General features: G+C 39.7%; 1 long non-coding RNA gene across 1 annotated transcript in view; it reads right to left on the bottom strand.

The window, feature by feature from the left end:
- Positions 1-324: 324 nt before the first annotated feature.
- The window catches only part of LOC120799592, a 51,559-nt gene continuing 28,905 nt past the window's right edge, over positions 325-22,978 (bottom strand). Inside the window, exon 3 of the long non-coding RNA XR_005708851.1 lies at positions 325-1,351. This is a non-coding gene — a long non-coding RNA (uncharacterized LOC120799592). The remainder of the gene's footprint in view (positions 1,352-22,978) is intronic.

Raw genomic sequence — 22,978 nt, 5'->3', positions numbered from 1 at the left:
AAACCTATACATCCTGATACCCCTTGTAACATTGGGTCACCTTTTAACTGTAGTCACTCCCAGTTCTTCTAATCTGTCATAACCAACCCTGTCTCCCAGAAATTACGTTCATATACAACTAAACTGCTTTCCCAATTATATTGTGTTGGGAACGTAATCACTGACTGAATCACATTCAGAGGCAATGTTTTTTTTTTTAAATGAATGAAGCACTAAATTTATTAACAGCACAGGGGGCACCAGGAGATGGTTAGGGTAGACAGCAGGTGCACAGAGCACACGTTTGTCACCCCAGAGACCAGGGTTCTCATCCACAGCCCCGTCTGTAATCCTGTCCCCCAGAAATTACATTCATACACTACTAAACTGTTTCCCCACTTTGTGGTGGCAACATAAATGCTGACTGAATTATGTTGGATTGTTTTTTTTGTTTTTTTTAATGAACAAAGCCAAACGTTATTGACAGCAGCAGAGTTGCCAGGAGGTGGTTTTGGTGGACGGTGGCCATACTAAACACACATCTGTCACCCCAGATACGGGTGTTCGCAGTCAGAGTCATGTCTGTGGTTAGGTTTAGGGGAAAAAAAACACTTTGGTTAAGGTTAGGGAAAGATTGTGGTTTTGGTGCAATGTGAATACATACATTGTATCTGAAGTCACTGTGAACCTTTCCTATATTGAACCAGACCACAATCTTTCCCCAGCCTATCTTTCCCACAGATACGTTCAGTATCTACGTATTTGTGACTTGCCAAACATTCCGGGAGGTAATGGCCAAATTAACAACATATCCTCATTACGTTAACAAAAATCATAATCCGGTCACAATTACATTTCCTGTAAATGTATTTGCAGTTGTAAATTAGTTGAATGTAATTTCTAGGAGACAGGGTTGTTATATCATCATTTTCATTGACTTGTGCCAGGATTGTTGAAGGGTTGAACTTTTGTCAGAGGCTTGTTCTTTATGACAAAGGTTGTCAGAGTCCTCCCTGAAGACCTCCCATGACTCCAAAGTGAAAAACCCATAAACTTGAGATTTGGTGTTTTCTTTTTATCAGTGTGAAGGAAAAGCCATACCCAGAAATCCAGGAATAGCAAAGAACTCAAGAGTATTGCATATAGTACTATAATAATACCTTCACCCTCAGTTTTACCATTCTTTGCCATCTCTCCAGCTGTTTTAAAAAAAAAATGAGGGAGAAGCCTGTTTGGAGCAGATGATGAGCCGTCAACTGCCACCAAACTGTGGTGTAACAGCTTGACAGTCCTCTCAATCCAGCAAATATCCACCAAAACATTCCCCTCTCTAGACTTGATGTCGAATTCACAAATTTTCAGTGTGGCCCAGCTGCAAAAAGGTAGACATGTAGACTGTTAACAGCAGTCTTTGTTTGGTGTTTTCATACATGTCGACTCGGTATGAAATGTACAGTTCAATGCACAATTTGGACTTATAGTGGGACAAGACCTGATGGGTTTTGTTGCGTCTCCCAGGCAGAACAATTAAAGGAGCTATTTGTAAATTTTGCTATTGCTATAGAACCAACGTTAGAATTAACAGCTGTTTATTTACCAGTCTAAAAGAAATGTGAGTTCAGCATCAACCTTCATTCTTTTACTCGCAAAGAGCTGCCTCTAACAGTGGAAAGCAACGCAATGTTAACTCTTGTTTCTATCACTTCTTTTTTTTTCTACTGAAGTTAGCATGTCAAGCAGCTAGCCCCGGTCTGGCCGGTCTTTCTTGTCACTTTCCAATAGCAAGTCAATGTAGTGTCCATTCTGCCCTGAAGAAGTAGTGCTGCTCAGAGGGCATAATCCAACCTCTTCTCTTGTAAACATAACGATGGCTGAAGCTATTGGCAAGGGACAATCTCCACCACAATGCTCCCGGCAAGAAACCACGTTCGGCAGCTGAGAAAACTTACAAATAGCACACTTAAGGCATCACATTCTCATTATATTAGGCTGTAAATCTCAAACTGGTTTTAATTGTTTGGATTTTTTTTTCCTGGACTAAGAGGGGAACGATACAGACTGAAAATTAAATACAGATGTTTATCTTGGTAAATATGAATTTAAATCAGACTTTAATTGACACGAGAGATCAGTCCTTTTCTTCATAAATGCATCTTTAAACATTGATGATACCAAAGCATTTGATCCAAAATTAACTATTCTTTTTCTAGAGAATGGTTCATGTCATTCTATTCACCTTCGATTCAAAAAATTTGACGAGACCATGTCATAACAACAAAGATCCAATGTGTAAGGCATCAGCTGGCTGATTGATGTTCTCTGCCCTCTGCATGCATACCTTGGGGAAATACTGTAGAGTCTCTCGCTCTCTCCTAAAGCTGGTTAAATCCCAAGAGGCAGGCAGAAGTATAAAACACTATGTCAAGTCATTTTGTAAGTCTGAAACTAGAATATGGAGGGAGAAAAAAAAAACTGGGGTTAAGATATGTCTGCCATCGCACACCTTTTCCTGATCTTTTCATCCCAATTCAAGTAAAATTCAAAACAGCAGGTAAATGGTAATATCACACAAGCAAGCAATGGTGCCTCCAGGGACATGCTCCATTAAAAGAGTTTGCTGCGCAAGGTGGTGAAGTGTTTGCTCCGTGGGAATTGAACAGGAATTCTGAAAACGAACTTGAATGTTGAAAATCTTACAACACCCTCTCAACGCATACATTTTCAAGACAATACACATGTAAAGTAACCTTATTATGAGTCTGTCATGGTGTTAAGAATATCAATTGTATATACAAGTGTTGTATCACATCAAAACACAATTACACACTGACAGCCAAGCTCAATTTGTAAGCAGAAGTTGATCTTCAGTGTAAATACCAAATAACTCCTGTTGATGGTATTCATTTGACACAGCTCGGAGAGTCGATTAAGATGCCAGTCAAGATCTCCACATCAAAAGGTTGGATATGTCTATGTAATTCCAGCGATGACCCAGAGAGGTAGGAGTGTGCGTGTTTGTGTGTCTGTTTCTGTTTGTGTACACACACAATGGAACTCTAGAAGAGACAGGCCGCCACAGACCCTCTTGGGAGGAAACCTTCAGTATAAAAGCAAGCTATTCAGAGGGACCTGAGGAATTGTACAAGGAGAAAGGGACCAATCCTTCCCCCTTCACCGCAACACACACACATACATATACACACTCAAAACTCACTAGGTTTGATGGGGGAAATGGAAATAAGCGCCTCTGTGCCCATGAATGCTATCATTTCATTCCTGTACTCTGAATGCTCCAGGGATCTCTGAGAAGGAGTAGGAGCAATAAGTTCACTTTGCTGAATTAATGCTGTAATTCTTTATCAGGAGAGCCTTGGCATTACCTTGAACTGGGCTGGTTTTATGCAAAATGGTTTCAAGCCTAGTTTTTTAATGATGGTCCTAATTTGTTGGCTCACTTTAAATTATTAATCTCTTTTATATTCAAGTAGTTATTGCTTGTCAAAACTGTGTATCTATGGGGTGAGATTTAATATCATCTGCTGGACCTTAGGAAAGGAGCCAGTGTAGAAATGCTATTAAAAATTGATAATTAGCTAAATATTTGCCTTGGCACCTGCTTTCAGCCACCGTGTTAATTAACATGGGAACAGCTGCAGTGGTCACTGAAGATACGCAGTGAGATGTTCGCACAGAAACTCACTGGCAGAGGTGAACAAATCAATTAGAGAAATGAAACTGTGACATCCAGAGGATTCCACTAGTGGCTGTTCACATCTGTGTATTTTCTCATTTTGAAAGTTATCGATAATCCTATGAAATCCCATTTTAGGAAAAAACCCTCTCTCCAGAGGCTTATGAAATGGGTTGTGTGTTGGACCCGGACTCAAATCTTAATTTTTTTTGGTACCAACAAAGTATCGCAAAGTATCCCAAGCGGGTATCCAGTGCATGCTTAGATTGGGACTCTTCTTCGTTCAAAAAGATTCTGATTTATCCAAATTTCTTATTCACCTGCTTGTGCTCAGAAACACTTTGTTTGATATGTTTGGTTTCTTTCGTTAAATGAAAATAAGGTTTTGTAGATTTGTATATTTCTTAAAGTCAAGTATCAAATAAAGCATTGTTTTTTTTTATCTGTACTGACTCAAGATTTGTTACCATGCTAACTTCACTGACCATCAGCAAACAACCTCAAGACTTTTATCATGTGTGATATCATCATACATATCATCCATTCAATATATATTGAATAGCTAATATGTGTACATATGAATTGAAATTATTTTTGCACACGATGTGAAGTCATTACAGCTTTTTTTTGCCATGTTTGAATTTCAAATAAAAATTATATTGTGATATTTAAATTTTTTTTTTTTAATGATATTCTATGAAATGTTACCTTCATGTTTATTGTTGCATCAGGGAGCTGAGGATAAGAAAATGCCAAAAGGGAGATGGCAGTCCATGTAAATGTCATACAAAAAGACTGTAGAGATGGTGACCATACACACAACAGAAGAATGAAATAGTCAGCGCCATCCATCCATCAGTCAGTCCGTCCGTTAGACATACCACTGAACCATCTGCCAGCCTCCCCCATTCCTCGCTGAACCCCCAGAGCCACCAGCCAGGAGAAGGCTCTCTCTCGGGGCCTGATGTGCTAATGTGAACCTTTGTGGTGCTGAGCTAAATTGACGGCTAGGTGACCGAACTGTGTCTGTAGCTTAGCTTTGTTGTATTGCTTAGATAAAGTAAAACTTTTAAATTAGGCATTAATTCATCTTGTATTGACGTGATTTACATAAAGATTTTGAAGTCCAACAACATATCAACCAATAATTTGTATGTATATCATCACAGTGTTGAATCTGTTCTTCATTTGATTTGACAAATGGATTCAGAGAATATCACTGAAGCATAGATTATTTTGTCAATCTATTCATTTGATTTTTAGGAAAACCTTTTCTTTTAACGTTAAAAACAAAATCTGAAACCCTGCAACAGTGCACTGCATAGCATCTTTTGCAAAATTCAATTAGACATAATGTTGAACTGCAATCTATTCATTTGAGGCACCCAGTGAGGCAGCCAGTGGGAGTGTATTGATTGGAATGTGTCATGTGTGGAAGCGAGAGAGGGGTGGCCACAGTTTTTTGCTTAATGGACTGAAATAAAAGAGGCGGGAATGGGCTTTAATTAGGGAGCAGTGGCAGGGGTACCTAGTTTCCCCTCCCAGTAGTTACCATGCACCCTCTGCATAACACACTCATCCACCCGTGTATTTTCACATGCAGATCCTAACAGACACTCACACAATTCCACTACCAATGCATTCACTCATAAACAAACAAACATGCACACTTGCAGTCTACCACCCATGCACAACCCACACTAACGCACACACTGAGACACACAGGAGGAGGGCAGAGGAGAATGGAGGGGGCGATGGAGGAAAGGATGAAAAAAAAAAGAGAGGGAGTGGTGGGCTCCCGGGGTCTCAGCTGCTGCTAGGGTGCTGCCTGCTCCTCGCAATGAGTTGCAACTGTCAGTTTATTTTATCTCAGGCTTTTCATCATCGCACAGAGCCTGGTTGGAGGAAGCCACCTGAGAGTCTTAGGAATTTGTTGGCTACAAGTCATTAGCAAAGACTGCTGAGATGCGCCGGGGCCAGAGATGTGCGCAGGGTACTGCTGCAGACAAGTGTGTCCCCTTAACCCTTAATAGGCTGATTGGCATGGCAGCTTTGCTTTGATGGCTGGATAATTACATGCAGCCTAGATGACACAGGGCAGGTCATAGAAGCTTAGCAGTGCAAGTAAAGGAAGAGATGATGTGAAAGAAGGCATGTGGAGAAAATTAAAAAGTGAAATCAGTCTTTTTATTTGAATCTATTATAACTACAGAATTAGAGTAAAGATTTAGACGGCAGATAAATCTCTAACAGATAGTGAACATCTTGGTAGTCTGGTAGATCTGTTTCACTTGGCTGCACATCCACAGTGAGATGGACATAATTGAAAACAGATTAGTAAGTAAGTACTTAAGTACATAGGTAGGCGGTAAGGTTGGTGGATGGGTCATGGGTTATATCAGTTAATATATTATTGTAGTCATGAGAGTAATTGCTGAGGTCTAGGAAATCAACATCGCTACAGCAAAGTCTGATAGGGCAAGAAACAAACGGTTAAGGCGGAGTATGCTCAAAACAAACTAGTTCGTCCAACATCGTCCACCCACATCTGAAGGCAGAAGTGTTTATAGTCCGTTTCAAATGGCTACACTTGAAGGTGGGGTGTAAAGACTGCTGTCATACAGAGGGGTAAGATGCAATAGCTGTTGAAAGATGGATAACAGCAAACTTTTAGCCATCTCTCTCCAAATGCGTTAATAGTTATGTACTCGTTTGTAAACACAAAAGGTGACAGCTGGTTAAGAGAAGTTAAAATCCTCCAGTACCGATGTCGGATAGGTGTGGGGACTTGCACTGATATACACTGATGCCGCCTTTAGACCAGATCAGACAGGCAGTAAACAAGTCAGTTTAGCCAGATTATCTAAACGACAATTTGCAGGTAAAACCAAAAGTGAGTGTAACAGAAATATCGGTAATATTTCCTCAATGCACAGGAAAACTACAAATGACTACCTCAACTATGGCAGGTGACAGCTCAACCAGGAAGTCACCCAGCGATGGGCATTTACAGCAGACAGCTTGGGTAATAATTTTACCGTTTACTGCCTCTCTTTTCTTTTCAAAATAAGTTTGTTGAAAACCTGTATGATTGTCTGACCACTCATGTTTCTTGCCCATGTGGATTGCCTTTCAGCAATCTTGCTACGGTCCCTGATCTCTGCAATTAATCTGGTGACTATAATGTTTTTATTAGCAATAGGACTGATGACCCAAACTACAAAAATAAGACAAGTTTTTATAAAATATAGACATCCTTTCACAAACCATGTCAAAGCAAAGGTATAGGTTGGCAGTAAAGAGCAGCACTAATGTGTTCTGTGACCGTTGACTGCTTGGATGAGTTTGGTTCACTGAACATGTCATTTCCATTACACTTAAATGCTGGCATTCTGCAGGTACAGTGAAATGTTTGGATATATCTGTGTGACCACTGTGTGCCAGGCTATCAGTGGGCTATCATTTTTCTTTTGTTTGCTTGTTTTGTTTTTGTTTTGTTTTTGTGTGTGCGTATGTGTGTGTAATATGTAGGATTCCACTGCAGATTTACATTTTCTTATAAAGGGTACCAGCTCATCTCTGATGCCACAATGCTTTGGTCAAAGACAGCAAAGAGACTGCAGCTTCTTTTATGCTGACTTGAAAGAGTACATGTCCAAGTGGGAACACATTATTAAATATGGATTCTGTTTGGGTCCCACTTCAGTTGCCTCCCCGCTCCTGCCAAACTCCCAACCAGTGTCAATATCTCCATGTATGAATCCATGTAAGTGGATGTTTTTGTAATGTGAAGGCTCCAGAGTGGAGGCAAGCTTACTTTGGAAATGCTATATGATTACCTAACAAACGCAAACAGTGGTTGTAACCTTGACCACACAGAATTATTCTTTGGAATGGATGAAGGGTGAAGAGGAGTAAAATGTGAAATTCCAGTGGGTGTCTCCATGTGTATCTAACCTTGTGAAAACACAGAGACGTGAGTTTGATAGAGTTATTACACATCTGTGGTTCTACCTTTTGTGCGGCTGAATCTATTATCATGAGAGAGGAAGGGCTAAGCTGAGATTCTGTTGGGACATTTCATCACCTCGGTGTCACGGGTCAGGCAATTGCAGCAGCCACTGTTTGCTTTTCATTACTAAAATACAAACTTAAAGGATGTCTTTTTGTTTTTCTTAACAGAACAGTGTTTACTCTTGCGATGATTAGAGTGTTATTATTTCTACCGTGCCTCTGAAAATGTAATTTTAGAAGCTGTGAGAGTATTTTGGCTGTGTGAGCCGGCTTTTTTCCAACAATATGCTGCCAGTTTATTGTGGTTATAAGCATTCAGGAAAATAATTAGCCAAGCCCATGTTGTGTATATTAAGTACAAGGCGCCTCTGTCTGCTCTCTGGAGTATTTTTTTTCTTCTTAATGTACGGTAGTTCAAAATAGAAAAGAAGAAATAGGGCTGCTCTCTACACTATGGTGGGGACTATCATTACTCCGACATCAGTCAAAAACTGGTGTTTTATCATCGAAAGCAACCGGTAAACACACTTCACGCTCAGATCAACATCAGGCTATCAGCACATCGTTGCCATTGTTAGTTAGCGTGCGTGTTGCTGTACATTCTTAGAGCCAGTTATCTGACATATTTATCGTTTTGCTGCATAAGGGGCGAGTGATCGCTTCCAAGGTGTGTCCTATATCCATCAGAGAGGGGAAATAAGACGCTGGTTATCACTGCTCGACCTCCCCTGACAACTGTCCAATTATGTATATCACACCATGCCTACTGTTTGCACTAGAAGTAATCAATAAAGGATGTGGCTGAGTGCACATACATTTTGGTGAAACCAAATGCATGAAAACTTAATCATTTGCTCAGGCTAGCGGGGAATCAAATATCGGTAGGGAACAAGTAGGCAGTGGTTCTTCAAGAGGGGAGGGACTGATTAGTGATTGTAGCTCCAAGTTTGATGGGATGTGGACGGGGAGGGTTTTCTCTCCTGACGAGGCAAATGGAATGGGTGACAGGTGGAAACGGGGATGAAAAGGCGGTCCTCCGTTTCATGAATAAATGTAAACACAACGCCATGCAATTACTGTGGCTGGTCATCTCTTCTAGGTTGTGGTGGGGGTAAACGTGCGGCTACATCCCTGCAGGTCCAATCTAATGAAAACGCGCAGGTTACTGGGGCGTTTAATTGTATATATGGTAAAGCTAAGAGTGAGGACTGTAGAGCCTTGTTGCAGATGAAAGCCTAACCTTACAACTGGAAAATTTGATTCAGTTTAAACATAGCATTTCGTTTATTGATCCGCTGTGGAAGGTGAGATCATCACAGGAACACAACCTGAGCAGATGGATTCATTTGAACATGTCACGAGAACACATGGGTCTTGTTGCTCCAGAGAATAACTTGTTACACAGGGATGGCAGCCCGAATGTAATTTTAAACAGCAGTGATCAGATAAATACTTTGGCTTCACATTTTTCTAAGAAGTTTGCTATCGGCGATTCTGTATTTTGTCACAATAGATATGTTGAATAAATGATGCCTTATTCTGTTATATAAAACATATATAAATGTTATATAAAATCTCAAAGAATACTGACAACCCAACTCAAATATGATTACATAAAAATGGCTTTTTAGCAATTGTAAGAGGAGAGTTGTTAAATGTATTCCCTATTCAAACAGCAATCACACAGAGAAGTGCTTATCTTTATCCTATTTTAAAGAAATCTTATGTAATCATCTGCCTGCATATGCATATCACAGGAGAGGCAGGTCAAAGCATACCACAGTTATATCTTTTCTATTACCAAAGTTATTCAATAATTCATAGGTCACAATAGCAGGCAGTCAAGTCGGGGGGAGGGACACCCTGAGATCCTCTCCCTAAGTAGGATCCCCTCAAATACAAGAAGAAGAAATCAGAGCCTAAAACCACTCTGTGCACATCACAATGCTTCCCTCACAGCCTCCCAAGAAAGGTAGACCCTATTCACGATCATCATCGCTGACACTCCGGCCCCCATTCAGGCATTCCTTAGTGAGGCGATAACCTTTTCTTTCCCCCTTTTTCCCTGCGCTGGTCTCGGAGTAGTACTCACACCGTCACTTAGAGCATTAATCAAAAGGCGTGTGCCTAATGGCTCCTGACAGGCAGCGCCCATAATGGGCTGCAGTCCAAGCCCGCATCTTCCTCACGCATCTGGTAACACTAACAGCAGCAGCCCAAGTACAGCCGCCTGCCTGGCCACCACAAGATTGTTAATGACAGTGGGTGATGTGGTATCACTCACCATAAAACACTTAGGGCCCCGAGATGCTACCACATCATGCATGAAGAAGCTTTTTGATAGTATGCTAATCTCAGCCATTACTGCGGGATGATTTACAATCACTTAAACAGCACACGAGCCGGCTATAGAGACACAGGCTGGCTGGCTGGCTGGCTGGGATAATAAAGACACTGGCGTGTGTTGATCATTAGAGAGCTCTCTCTCTCTCTCTCCTTTTGTGTGAGTGTTTGTGTATGTTGAAGCATGCACTCTGGATGCAGTGGCATTTGGCTTAATTAGTAAGCGATTTTAACATTAAAGAGAGAAAAGACAAAAGGGAGAAAGCGTGTTGGGCTTTATAGTGGTGTAGTGTTTACCACTATTACCTATGTGTGTGATTAAAGGTGTTACATCACCACAGAACTGTGTGAAGTGCAAAAAATGTTTAAAAGTAATATTTCAATACACTGTATTGACAATATAAATGTCAAACAGGCAAACATCTCATTAGGTTTCTCCCTAAACGTGTACCTATTACACAATATTTGCCAATTGAATGCACTTTCATGAACTCCTTATCTATACTTTGAGCTAAAAGAAGGATAGAATAGCCGCCAGTGCCATCAGTTTAAAAAGAAACAAAAGAAGACTTGAGATATAAACGTAGTGCTCATACTGGACTTGACAAAAGCCAAAGTCCAAAATAAACATTTAAGTTCAAACACATTGATACAACAAGCAACATTTACCTATAAACCTTCAGGTTTTGAAAATGTTATGATTAGAGATGTTTATCCCAGCTTGAGTATGGCAGAAATAGATATGTATCTAGACATATGGTCCACAAACTGAAACAAACGCAATCCAGATCATTTGTAATGACAATGCCGATTAAATACAATTTGACTCAGCAATGATTTAATATTATTTCAGGTCATCCATTATATATTTGTTCATGAATTTACATGTTCATTAACACATTTTTAACAAAGATTAACAAGATATTCACTATTTTTTTTTTATCATCAACAAAATTATGTCTACTACCACAACAAACATGGGCAGAAATACACTTAGTAAGTGGTCTTTCAGAAAGTCCTCAAAAAAGGATGAATTATTCACTGAAATGCTCCTAAATGGCTATATTTTCCCTCAATAGCCCTCCCTGATTAGTGTGTGATCACTGCTATGACAGCATTATTATATTTACCTTGTGACGGGAAATGTTATTTTAATATTTTGATCCCTAAAATAAAATAAGTCACAGATTAATATTCTAATTCCTAGAGTGGGCTGTGTTAAAATCCAAATATGCCCCCCCAACTAAACATGACAACATGCCCATCTGACCTGCAGCTTACGTTGTGATGGCTTGTTTTACCAGCGTTTCACCACTGTTTTGCTGTGTTTGACAATTTATGTTACCAGTCGACATGCCATTCAGCAACCTGCTGCCACTGTGTAACACCTACTTTTTCGATTGCTTTTTCTACATGTAAAGCCAGGAAATTGCATCAATATTTCATGGAAGGCAGCGTTTTCTTGTGGACAGATTCAATGGGCAAGGAGATAAACAGTGGGGTATTAATAATGCAGTGTGGTGACACTGACCTTATTTTGTGCCTTTCAACCTGCACTGATATTTTGATGCACAGTGCCCCACTACTCTCTAGCACACAGGAGGTTTTCACGCTCTTTGTTCAAAGCTGGAAAAAAAAAAAAAAAGACACTTCCTGTTTGACAGAGGTTACATCACTGCCTAAACCACCTAAAGACATTAACGAAAATGCCACGTGCTGTTTATTAGATATACTGTGGAAATACATATCTTCATTTTCCCAGAAACAATGTGAATGTTAAGTGTCGGTTTGACAACTATTGTTGACAGCGGAGCAGATGCCTTGAAGGTGAACTGTGAGAGGCTTTGACAGGGGACTAAAAAGGAAGCGCACACTGTAGCTTCCCCACACTGCAGTATGGGGATACTAAGCAGCCAAGAAAAGCTTTTTAGTCCAAGTTCAGGTCACCTGAATAAATAAAAGTGTCTCGGAATAAATTTCATGTCTTAAAGCAAAGATCAAGTATGGCTTTAGTGCACAAGGAATTTTTTGTTTTCTCAAAAATCATCTTCCTGCAGAATAGTATTGTGATGATATGATCATATTAATGGTATAATTGATCCACAAAATTCTGCTCCTAATAATAATTATTCCAAGCAAATAGTAATTAAAGACTAAATAAATTAGTTATTCAAGGTTTTCTATCACACATTGAAAGAGTTATGTCTGATGAAATGATGATTTTGCATACATTTGCCATACCATGATTTATATAAGACTGAGGGACAAATATATCAATATCTTATATATCTTATTGAAATCAACCATGTCACCCACCTCTGGGTGTTTATTAACTGATGAAAGTACGAACACCATGGCAATTGTATTGTAATGGGAAACAAAGAGTACTTCACCTGTATGATCATTTTCTCTCTAACTGACACATCTATGCCCTTGAAAAATGCAGTTACATTTTAAAGCAAATAAATACATACAAAACTAAAGCATCAACTACAATTTAACTATAAGTAACCAGACAGATTATTCTGTTATCAGACATGAGACGCAACAATGAGAGAGAGTGAAGGGCAGCGGTGCTGTGAAAGTACAATATGACACTAAGAATAACATAGTAAAACTGAAATTCAGCCCTGAAAGTACTGGAAAATTTTGTGGAACAACTTGAGCCACAGGTCATGCATCACACCAATCCTTTTTTTTTTTAGCAGCAGAGTTGTGTATTTCTCCCATTTCTGTCTATTACTTAAATACGATGCCACTGTTACGTATTCAGCCAGAAGACATCTACTTAAAATCTATAATTCATGTATTAAACAACTTATTTGGCATGTTTTAAAAATAAATAACCTAAAAGTGTTTTTTAAATATCTCTATGATCCCCTGAGACTGCGTGTGTGTGTGCGTGCGTGCGTGCAGCCTGGCTATGAGCATGGCCTCTCAATCATTAGTGGTTTAACAGCGGTCATTTCTCTAAGCAGAACAGAAAGACTTGTCCCAGTAGAAAGTTGACAAACATTTGCGTGTGTGTGTATTTGTGTGTGTTTGGCCTCTGGTTCACACATTTACAAAGGTGACAAACAATGACTAAGCCCCATCTGCCAGGAGCTTTTACCATGAGTGTTATAACAACCAGTAATAAGTGTAAATAATAAATGGCCCATATCTTACCATGAGGGGGCCTCGGCAGCACTGCTAAACTATTTAAGGTGCCTTGTTGATGGGAGTTATTTTTTGCTGTGGGGTTGTTGAAATTCTCTGGCTTCCCAGTAGAGTTTTGGCCTGACAATAAACAACAGTTTAATACTTTATCTAATCCCTGCCAGGAGGTGAGTCCAACAGCAAGCTCTTGCAGATGTTCACATCCAATAATCTATCCATAATTGATGAAACAGGGAGGTCAGATGTAATGGCTGCTGCCATTCCAGCAACAAATAAATGGTTATTGACAAAACAAGCCAGTGTGGCACTGAGTGGGCTGTGAGATGACAGGTACGTAGCGCAGCGGAGAGGAGAGGCGTGGAGACGAGGCAGGAGGCAGGAGGCTGAACTCTGGACCACTGTTCCTCAGATGGCCCAACAGGGGCCAGACAGGAACCAGAGAGCAGAGATCATCCCCCGGTGGAAAGTGGCAGACACACCCCGAGTGGAGCCGTCAGGAGAGCGTAAACATGAGGAGAATCCGAGTGAAAAGGGGGGGAAGGAACGGGGGGGGGGCGGCATGGCGAGTTGAGTGCAACTGCATGGAGTGTGCACTGGGCCAGCTGTCCGCTCTTCTTTCATCTCTGGGCTTTATGTCAGATACAATCTACCTGGCTGTCAAGCCTCGGCAACCATTTCACAGCCTTCTCTCCCTCTCACCTTCTATAACTTCTCTCCTTCTCACCCTCTATAACTAACTCTAACTGCCCCCCCCCTCCCCTCGCACGTTCTATAACCAACTGCCCCCTCCCGTCCACCTCTCTGGTGGCTTTACAGAGGCGTCCAACTCTGTGTCCTCTGGTTCTTCTGGCTAAATCTCTGAATGGTCTGCAGCATGCTTTATTCTCTGACTTCAAAGTCTCTGTCTAATGCATGGTATTATTTTTGCACTGTTTTGGAATATTGCACTATTTCTATTGAACAAAATTGAACTATTTTAAACTTCAGCATGTTGTGTACTACAGTGTATTTTCAAATGCTGCACCCAAAGATGGATACCACGGATGCTAAAACAACCCTTCAGTGATTCTGACATGACAGAAAAATAAAAATGAATGAACATATATGAACATTCTGATTTTTAAGTGTAATTTATGGAACATTTCATTACTTCACATTTTTTAGTCATGAGAAAAATAATGAAAGATTAAAGTTTCAACTCAAGAGTTCTTTAAATTAAATCCAAGTAATAATATTCTGATCTAATCATAGACTTAATATGTTACTCTGCAGGTTGCTTCTACCACTCACAAGTTTTTAAAAAGTGTGAGGTAGATGAATCTTTAATTCTGTTTCATTAATATGAAAGATTCAACTTCCAAGTATCAGTATTTATATTTAAAAAAAAAAATAGAAAAGGGGTAGTTAATGATGGATATGGTGCGATGATAAACTGAAACATGTGAGTCCTGTTGTCACACTGCAGGTTCTCTGTGGCACTTAACTGGAGTTAACTCACTAAAGAAACCTGCACTTCTTTTAAGCCTCATTAACTCTGACATGGTAAATGGCTCTGTGTTGAACAACAGCTCACAATGAGGGAAAGGCTTCGAAGAATTACTGAGAAAGCAGAATATAACATGCTTTTTAGTGCCGTAGAAAAAAAAAAGGCCATTTTTAACTCCAGCAGAGGGGTAGTGTCTCTCCCTCGCAGAGTTCCCTTCTCCACCACTTAATTACTGTATGCGATCATGAATATTTCAGACATATGCTTTCCCACTTTGTCATTGGAGTTCAGAACTAAGAGAAACAAGTTCATATGCATATTAATAGGGGGTTTGTGGGTGGAGGGGGACAGGAGGACTAAGGGTTGCCAGTGTGGTGGTGACAGCAGGAGGAAATGGCACTCATTCGCCAGCAGCTGCTCTTTTTAGATCCCCCTCAGAGGGAAGTGCCCGAGGAGGGCCTCCGCCACAAAGGGGATAAAGGAGATGAGGACTCTTGATGGAAAACAGGCAAACAACCACTGGGACCCCTTCCTACCCCCCCCTTCAAACACTAATGCGAGTGCACACTCGCACACACAGAAACCCTTGGCCCACACTTACCCGACCCCCAGGAGTTGTCAGACCCTCTTTAGCATTTTCCGCGGTGGCAGCTAAACTGCGCATTAGCACCAGGCTAACGGGACAGCTCTAATGACAGACTGAGACTGAGGAGATATTTTTCCTAGCTGTGTATAATGACAAATGGGATGCAGTCCTGAGGGAGGGGGAATGAGTTCAGGCCCTGGAAGCATCTGAGGCCCCTATCGGTTGAAGAGGGGTGTACTATTAAAATGACAATATAAATGTAAATCCTAAGTAATAATTCTTAAAAATAGTTGACGCGACCCTCCCCCAGATCACGTGCATCACTACACTAACGTGGTCTAGGGGCAGCATTAAATACTGTCTAATTGAATTTATGGACCTTTAAAATACCACTTAGCACCCAGTAGAGCATAATGATATGCTTTATTTAACATATCTAAACAAAGACGATTACGGCATTGTGCAGGTTTAATGGTGCACAAAGTGTTCTCTTTCCACTTGATAAAGAGGTCTATTTGCACATGTGAATGTCTTGTTACCAAATCCTCTGCAAATAAAAGCCTCCTGTTCAGATTTATTTGTGCATAAATCTGAACAGGAGGCTAGAACCTTACCTTCCCACAAAAGACTAATGAGAATACAAAGTAAAAATTTATTTAACATACCTAAAATAGATAACTTTTGTTAGTAGCAGTTTTGCGAAAAGTTTATATTTTGCAATTAGGACACATCTTGATTAGTTTGAACTCTCAATGGCAAGTTCAAAGGGAGCTCTAATTAGTTTGACCTTTCCTGTCATAATTAGACCGGCGAGTCAACCTCCCACAATTTACCAGCAAGAACAAAAGAGGTAACACTCAAGCTGCGTTTTTGAATAGACAACATTCTTTTAATTGATGTTTTTCAAGCAATACATGACACTGTTTTGTTCCACATGCCCCTCATTTGCACAATTCTTAACACGGACGCAGATCTAAATATACGCATGCAGAAGTACTCAAGTTGGGCAAGTGTCTTAAAATGTAAGACAGGAGCAAAAAGACAAGACATCCTGGGTAAGGTAATTAGAACACTGGCAGCTATATCATTCTTATAACATGTCAGAGGCACTAAATATGATTTATAGTGGGAACTCTAAAAGGGGAAAGAATTGAGAGACATTGAGAGTGCAAGGGGGGGGGGCTTAATATTACCATCTAAACAAATGCTTTTTTTGCCGCTTTTTTTGAGAGGCAGAAAAATAAATTCACCATAACCATAGCCAAGAAAAAGCTTATAAACCCACAGGTAACACAATCATCACTAATTCACATTCTGCTCTGATACAAATGTGTGTAAGTAATCTTACAGGAACTAAGCCCATTACTTAGGGTACTCAAAGCATTATTAACCATTATCTGCAGCCAGGGTTGGCCAATGACAGCCTATGGACAGGATTAGAGTACAAGTCTAATGCTTATATCTGCAAACACATCAGAAAACTGCCACAGCTACAATAAACCCTTGTGATCTGGTTGTGATCTTGTTCCACTTCCCCATCGTTCATCATCATAGCCCCTATAATTCCCTTTCTTAGTGCCAAGATTTTTCTGTCTTTTTTTCCCTTAGATAGAAGGCACAAAGAGAACAGGACGGAGAGGGGTGGCTTTTGTTTTGGTACCTCTGTGTCTTCCCCCACACTCTCTCTTTCTCTTCCCTTCCCTCTGTGGGGCTCTGGTGTGATTATTACACTTTCAGTGGAGGATTTAACCACGGGCCAGTTGGGCCATCGCCTCGGGGAGGCCCCCATTTCAATGCGTGTGTGCTACTTTTTCCCCCAGTTTATTGCCTTGCCTTTTATTCTGCCAGGCAGTCCCACTGACATCAGGGGGCTCTTAGAATAACTTGCCCGAGGCAATCAGATCCCTGAACCTTAAATCAGCCACCGTATACTGGTATAGATTCCAGATCTAAAAATGTGCCGTTTCTACTAGATAAAGATAACTCATAATGTTAAGGATGAAAGGATTTTTTTTTTATTGCTTTAGATGCTTAGTCTATTAACCAAGGAAGTGTTAATGGACTAACAAAAAATATGTTAATGTGTTAACAACCTTTAGCTAAAATGATAAAAGCAAATTTGGATTAAAGAATTGGACTGTGTCACTTTTATATCTGATTGACCATTACAACTCGCTGTTTTGTACATGCTGTTTTCAGCATTACTGATCTGGACATTAGATACCATCATTCTATCACATTTATCTGAACTCCCATATCCAATACACATAATTGCAACCTGTGTAGCATCTGTATATCTAAATTGCAAAAGCTTCACTCACACTACTTCTCCCATTTTTGTATACCAGAACAAGTGAGAGCCTATGTTTTTTAATAGTGCTACTCTCACTAACCAAGTTACAACTAGGTTTGTGCCTCATCCCGGAATATTTTACATTAATATCACTAATGTAAGCCTCTTTACATTTACAAGATCTCAAAGAAAGTAGAGCAGACATTGTGAAAAGTACATCTATGTACGTCTGATTAAAAACAAGGTATATACCGTATAATTTCTGTGTTCCATACAATCTCTCTGTGTTCTGTTCTTCTGTTATCTTTCCACAGGTCTCACCGCTAACATCTTTTGAAGGCGCAGTTCATGGAGAGAAAAACCTATCATGGTTTGAATAACAGCTAAAATCGATCGGTGACAGACCAATTAGCAGACTAAAATACTATATGAAAGTTTAGGCATAATTAGCCACTGGTAAAGTCAACAGGGAGCCTATTTTGTATTGATGGTCCCGGCCTCTCTCCCCTTTGGTCAGTGTAGACTGTGTGTGGATCAATGTGACAAGTCAAGTACAGGTCAACCTTATGTGGAAAATTCAGACCATCTATGCTGAAATGAAAGGGGATCAATATTCCTTTGTGATGTGTGAAAAAACATCACTTATACCCAACATTCTCAAGCTGATGAGAAATGAATAATTATAATAATGCAGCACTGGTATATGCCTTTCGAGTGCTGGATAAGGCAACCCCTGACTGTACCAGAGCCTCTTTTCATTGCAGTAACAAAAACCTTTATCAAGTAGAGGGGCTTTAAAAATGCATTTCTTTATGTCATATACTCACAGTTTTTTGCCCAAAATTTTTTCAATTAAACTAGTGTGAAAGTAGTTGAACTAGAAACTAGTGTGAAAGGTGCAGTGCTGTTTTACATTATAGCAGCACTGGTTCCAAAGCTTTATGTCGTTTGACACCTCGAAATTAAGCAAAATACAAAGCATATAATGCATGTATAAAGCGATGTAAATACTTGCGACCTCTTGTCATAAGTTGCGTGTGTTAATGAGCTATGAGTAACCAAACCGATAACAAAATTCAGTCAAATAAAAGGCAAAAGAGGCAGAAGCTAAAAAGGTTAAATTAAAGAAAAATTAATTAATTAATTAAAAAAAAAAAAGAAAAGAAAAATCAGAAAAATATTTTTATGGCCAAAATATGGTATCTTCTTTCTTTTTCTGTTAACGATTTGGTGACCAATCAAATTTTTGCTGAAGATTTCCTGACAGCCAAGTTGGCAACCACTAGAGATGCATATTAAGTAACATACAAGCACTCCATGAGGGAAGGCAGCAGGTTGACGAGAGGTAAAGTGGCCACATTCTCATCCTCTCTTTATCCCAAATAGCTATGACCCCACCTGAAATAGACAAACATGGGCAGACAGTCTCAGAGTTTACCTTTAGTTAGACACATTTGTTTTTCTGATTTCACAAGAAAAGGTAGATGCATAATCAATCAAGTAAAAAAAATTAATAAATAAATAAATAAAAAACATCTTGGCGAAAATGCAAACCAAGACATGATTAATTCAAGCTACTGAGTAAACACTTAATAATTTCTTAATGTAGGAATGTCAAAAAACCTGATTTCTTGCAGAGCAATATGTACATAATTCAGACATACCGTAATTTCTGTCTTGCGTGTGTGTGCCCCTGCATATGTGTATGTGCTTCAGTGTATGAATGACAGCTCAAAGAGTCCATGTAGTGGGTAAATATTGCAGAAGGCCAGAGTCTCAGGAGTGAGCACTGTAGATCTGTGATCTCTGATCTGTGCGGGAACTCAGCAGGACATTACCACTGACTCCACTATCATATCAGCCACAGACATAAGCTCACATTCGTTGGCCTCCCCTTTCTCCTGCTACTAGAGGTTTAGCATGCCTAAAATTGATGGCTCGCCCCTCCTAGCGGAGGTGTATCAGGAGTCAGAGCTCTAATAAGAAGTAATTGTGCCCTTGCTTTAGTCTGGCACCCTACGAGGGATAGAGGTCAACAGAGCAGCTGGAACTTGGAGACTGTTAAAAACAAACATGATTGCTTGGGGTTTATTTGTAGATCGGCTTCAACATGAAATAAAAAGGCATTGCTGATTTCTCGCAAGGCTTTAAGAGGATTCTTCTCAGGAAAAGTCACGGCTTTAAAGGTCTAATTGCAGTTGGTAACAAGCTGCTGAAGCACTGCGTGAAAAGGAATGCATAGTTATAGCTTAAAAACAAGAAAAGTGCTTTAAACTGAAAAGAGCAAACATTGAATCATTGTTAAAACGATGTTAAGTTAAATTCATTAATATTGAAGGCCCAGCTTTGTTGAGACGGTTTTAAGTCAGATTGTATCAGCCTTTAAGATCTGAGTTTAAGATTTTATATGCAGTTTATGCAAGCAAAATGTGCCAGCACCACATAGAGTTCTTGCCTGACTCTTTATTGAAAGCTTTCTTAAAAACGACTGATAAAAGCCAAGGGCATCTTTAAGAATTGACACACTCTTTAAAACATACATCTCATGAAAAAGACTTAAAGAGGGCCAGTTGCAAATTTAATATAACTTGGGGGATGCAGCAGTGAAATACCATCAGTGTGCAGGCAGCAGCTGTTCACAAAGTAACTGCCTGGGTCTGAGAGAATACTACGCTCACATCAAATCTAAAAGCCAAACACACTGGCAGACAAAGGCGAGGCAGGGAAGGCTGATGAAGAGTGAGGAGAAAAGGCAGGCTCAATTGAGCTAGAGAGATATACCCCTATTTCACCTTTTTGCATCACTTGCTTTTGTATTATATGTCCATTCAGACAAGAGCCTTTTATGGCATGAAAGTAAGGGTTTGATGAGTTCATCTAAGTAAATAAGCAAAAAAGTTAAAAAAAAAAAAAAAAAAGTTCCATGACATGTCTGATTCCTCCAACACCCTCTACAACCCAAAAAACAAAGAAACCTGGACAAAAGAACTCTCAGTATTCAGAACAACACAAGTCGAGGGCTCTCAACACATGAGAAACTTAAGTGTAATTCTGTTCAGTCTGATTTTGATGCACTTTTTTTTAACCTCATAAATATTTGATGAAATGGGTCCAAACCAAAGCTATATAACACTCCTGCATAACTGATGCTCACACCCGTGAGCCATCAACATTAGGGGCATGATTGAGTGCATTCAAATGAATTCAAACTGCACATTGATTACTTGATGGAATAAATGGGTCCTTCCCACCACATTCCCCCATCATTCTTCAGCTCTGCTTACATGCAATAGATTCCAGGGAAAGCAGCAGAGAGGAGTGAAAGGGACGGACAACTTCGGCAAATGCTCGTTTTGATTTCCTATATATCTCACAATGATGTGTAAATTTGATCTCTGTGGGAAGTTAATTAGGTTCATAGATTGCTCCAGGTATTCTTCAGGTAATTCACAGTGTCATGATCCCCTGGAAAAAAAACCCTGACACCTCACTCTGTTCCAAACACCCTGCTGTATTATTGGGAGTAGCTAATTATTTTTACTGTGTCAGGGGTGTGCATTCCTGCCCAGTAGTAACACAGTGAAAAGGAATAATAATTGGAAAATCTAATGAGATGAGGCTAGCAGACACAAAGAATCTAGCCTACATTGTAAAAAGTTAATGCAATTTACAGACGTTGCTGTGATCCTCTGACGCTCATGATCAGACCTCAACCTCACAAGAACCTTTTCTCTTTCTTTAAATCATCATTAGCTGCCATTGGCCAGTAAGGAATAACTAATACTTTTTTCAGTAGTGCCCTCTCCATTTAAAATTCATACTGTCAATCAGGGCTATAAAGGGAGTTTCAGGACAAACAGCGTCACTGACATTGCATTGCAATTAATGGAAGATTGAAAAAACCCAAGGCTTTCTGCAGCAGCTCTGCTCTCAAAAACTGAGGTAGTAGCTTCAGGATGAGCCTTAGGCGGCTCCCAGCTGTCAAAGTTGGGAGGATACACAATGAGGCCACTCATTTTCCGCTGAACAAGTTGTTCAGCTCAGAGCAGGTACAGGACCTGCAGGGTGGTTTGCATACTGGCACTGTGAAGGTTGAGAGAAGCAGAACCTCTCATTAAAACCTTCAGATATCATTAGTTCTTCTATCAACACTTCACACCAGCCACTTCCTTCTCATCCCCTCTGTAGCTTTTCCTCCGTGGAGTAGCTGTCTTAAGAACAGCGAAACCTAACATAAACATGAATAAATAAATTTCCCATCTAATCACTAAGTTGAAGAGATTCATTCACACTCCCACCTTTCAGCCATATTTTATTTAAACAAAGGACATCAACCCTTGAATCATAAATAAGGGGGCCGTTCCATGCCAATAGTTTTAAAATGTTAAGCTATAACTAAAACCTAATAATGAAGCTGATCCGTAGAGACGAAGGTCAAAAGTAAAAATCATTTTGGTAATCCGATGTACAACAGTTCCCTCACACGGTGGCATAATTAACTTGAATATATTAATTCTTTAGTACATTGCTTATTGAATTATACATCCTCAATTTGCCTTCGACAATACAGTATATTGAGCAATGGTGGTGAATAAGGAGTAGTTGATGAGACCTGTTGGCATATCTAGAGCCCCTGAGCATGAATTATTATCTGTGTCTCACTGAAGGACATTCTGTAGGGTTCAGGGAAATCATGAACCCCTCCTGAATAGGCCTATTTGTCTAAGTAAGCTGTAATTGCTTTCTCAGGACACGCAGAAAAGTTTAAATATTTTAAGTAATATTGTCAAATCTGAGTACACTTTGGCTGCATGAGTTGTCCACATTGCTCATTATAATTTGTGTGGAAATTTTTATTATTTATTATATACATATACGCATATATATACACACATATAAATATATATACAAAAGACTACAAAGGCTGTCAATACCATATATAGTGCCCATTGTTAGAGTGACACTGATTCTGCATACAAAACCAAAGCCACTGTGCTTCCTTGTTATCTGAACACAAAAGTGAGTGTTTGAGTTGTTTATTAAGAGGATCATAGACCTTATACAAATTATCAGACAAGTTCCAGACAGTATATACAATTTGTCTGGTATGTTTGTGTTTGGGTCTGTGCATGCTTGGGTCTTTCTGCGTTGTATTGATCAATTTAAAATGTATATAAATACTTTCATTTTCCATTAAGTGTCCCTCATTTAACCCATAATCTCTTCTGTTTGAGTTCTAGCTGAACACCAGTTTGACAAAGGCAGCGACACTGTAAAACTTTCTCATTGTCTTGTCAGTCATGCCTGAAGAACCTACATTCACATCTCTTATTCTCACTTTTTGATCCACAAAAAATGGAAAAAAGATTCTTTTATATTCAAATGAGAACATTAACATTAGACATCCAGCATCACAAAGTCCCTCTC

Source organism: Xiphias gladius, chromosome 15, assembly GCF_016859285.1.
Source record: "Xiphias gladius isolate SHS-SW01 ecotype Sanya breed wild chromosome 15, ASM1685928v1, whole genome shotgun sequence".
Taxonomy (NCBI): Eukaryota; Metazoa; Chordata; class Actinopteri; order Istiophoriformes; family Xiphiidae; genus Xiphias; species Xiphias gladius.
Note: the sequence above shows the minus strand (reverse complement) of the source record. Positions and strands in the feature narration are given on the sequence as shown.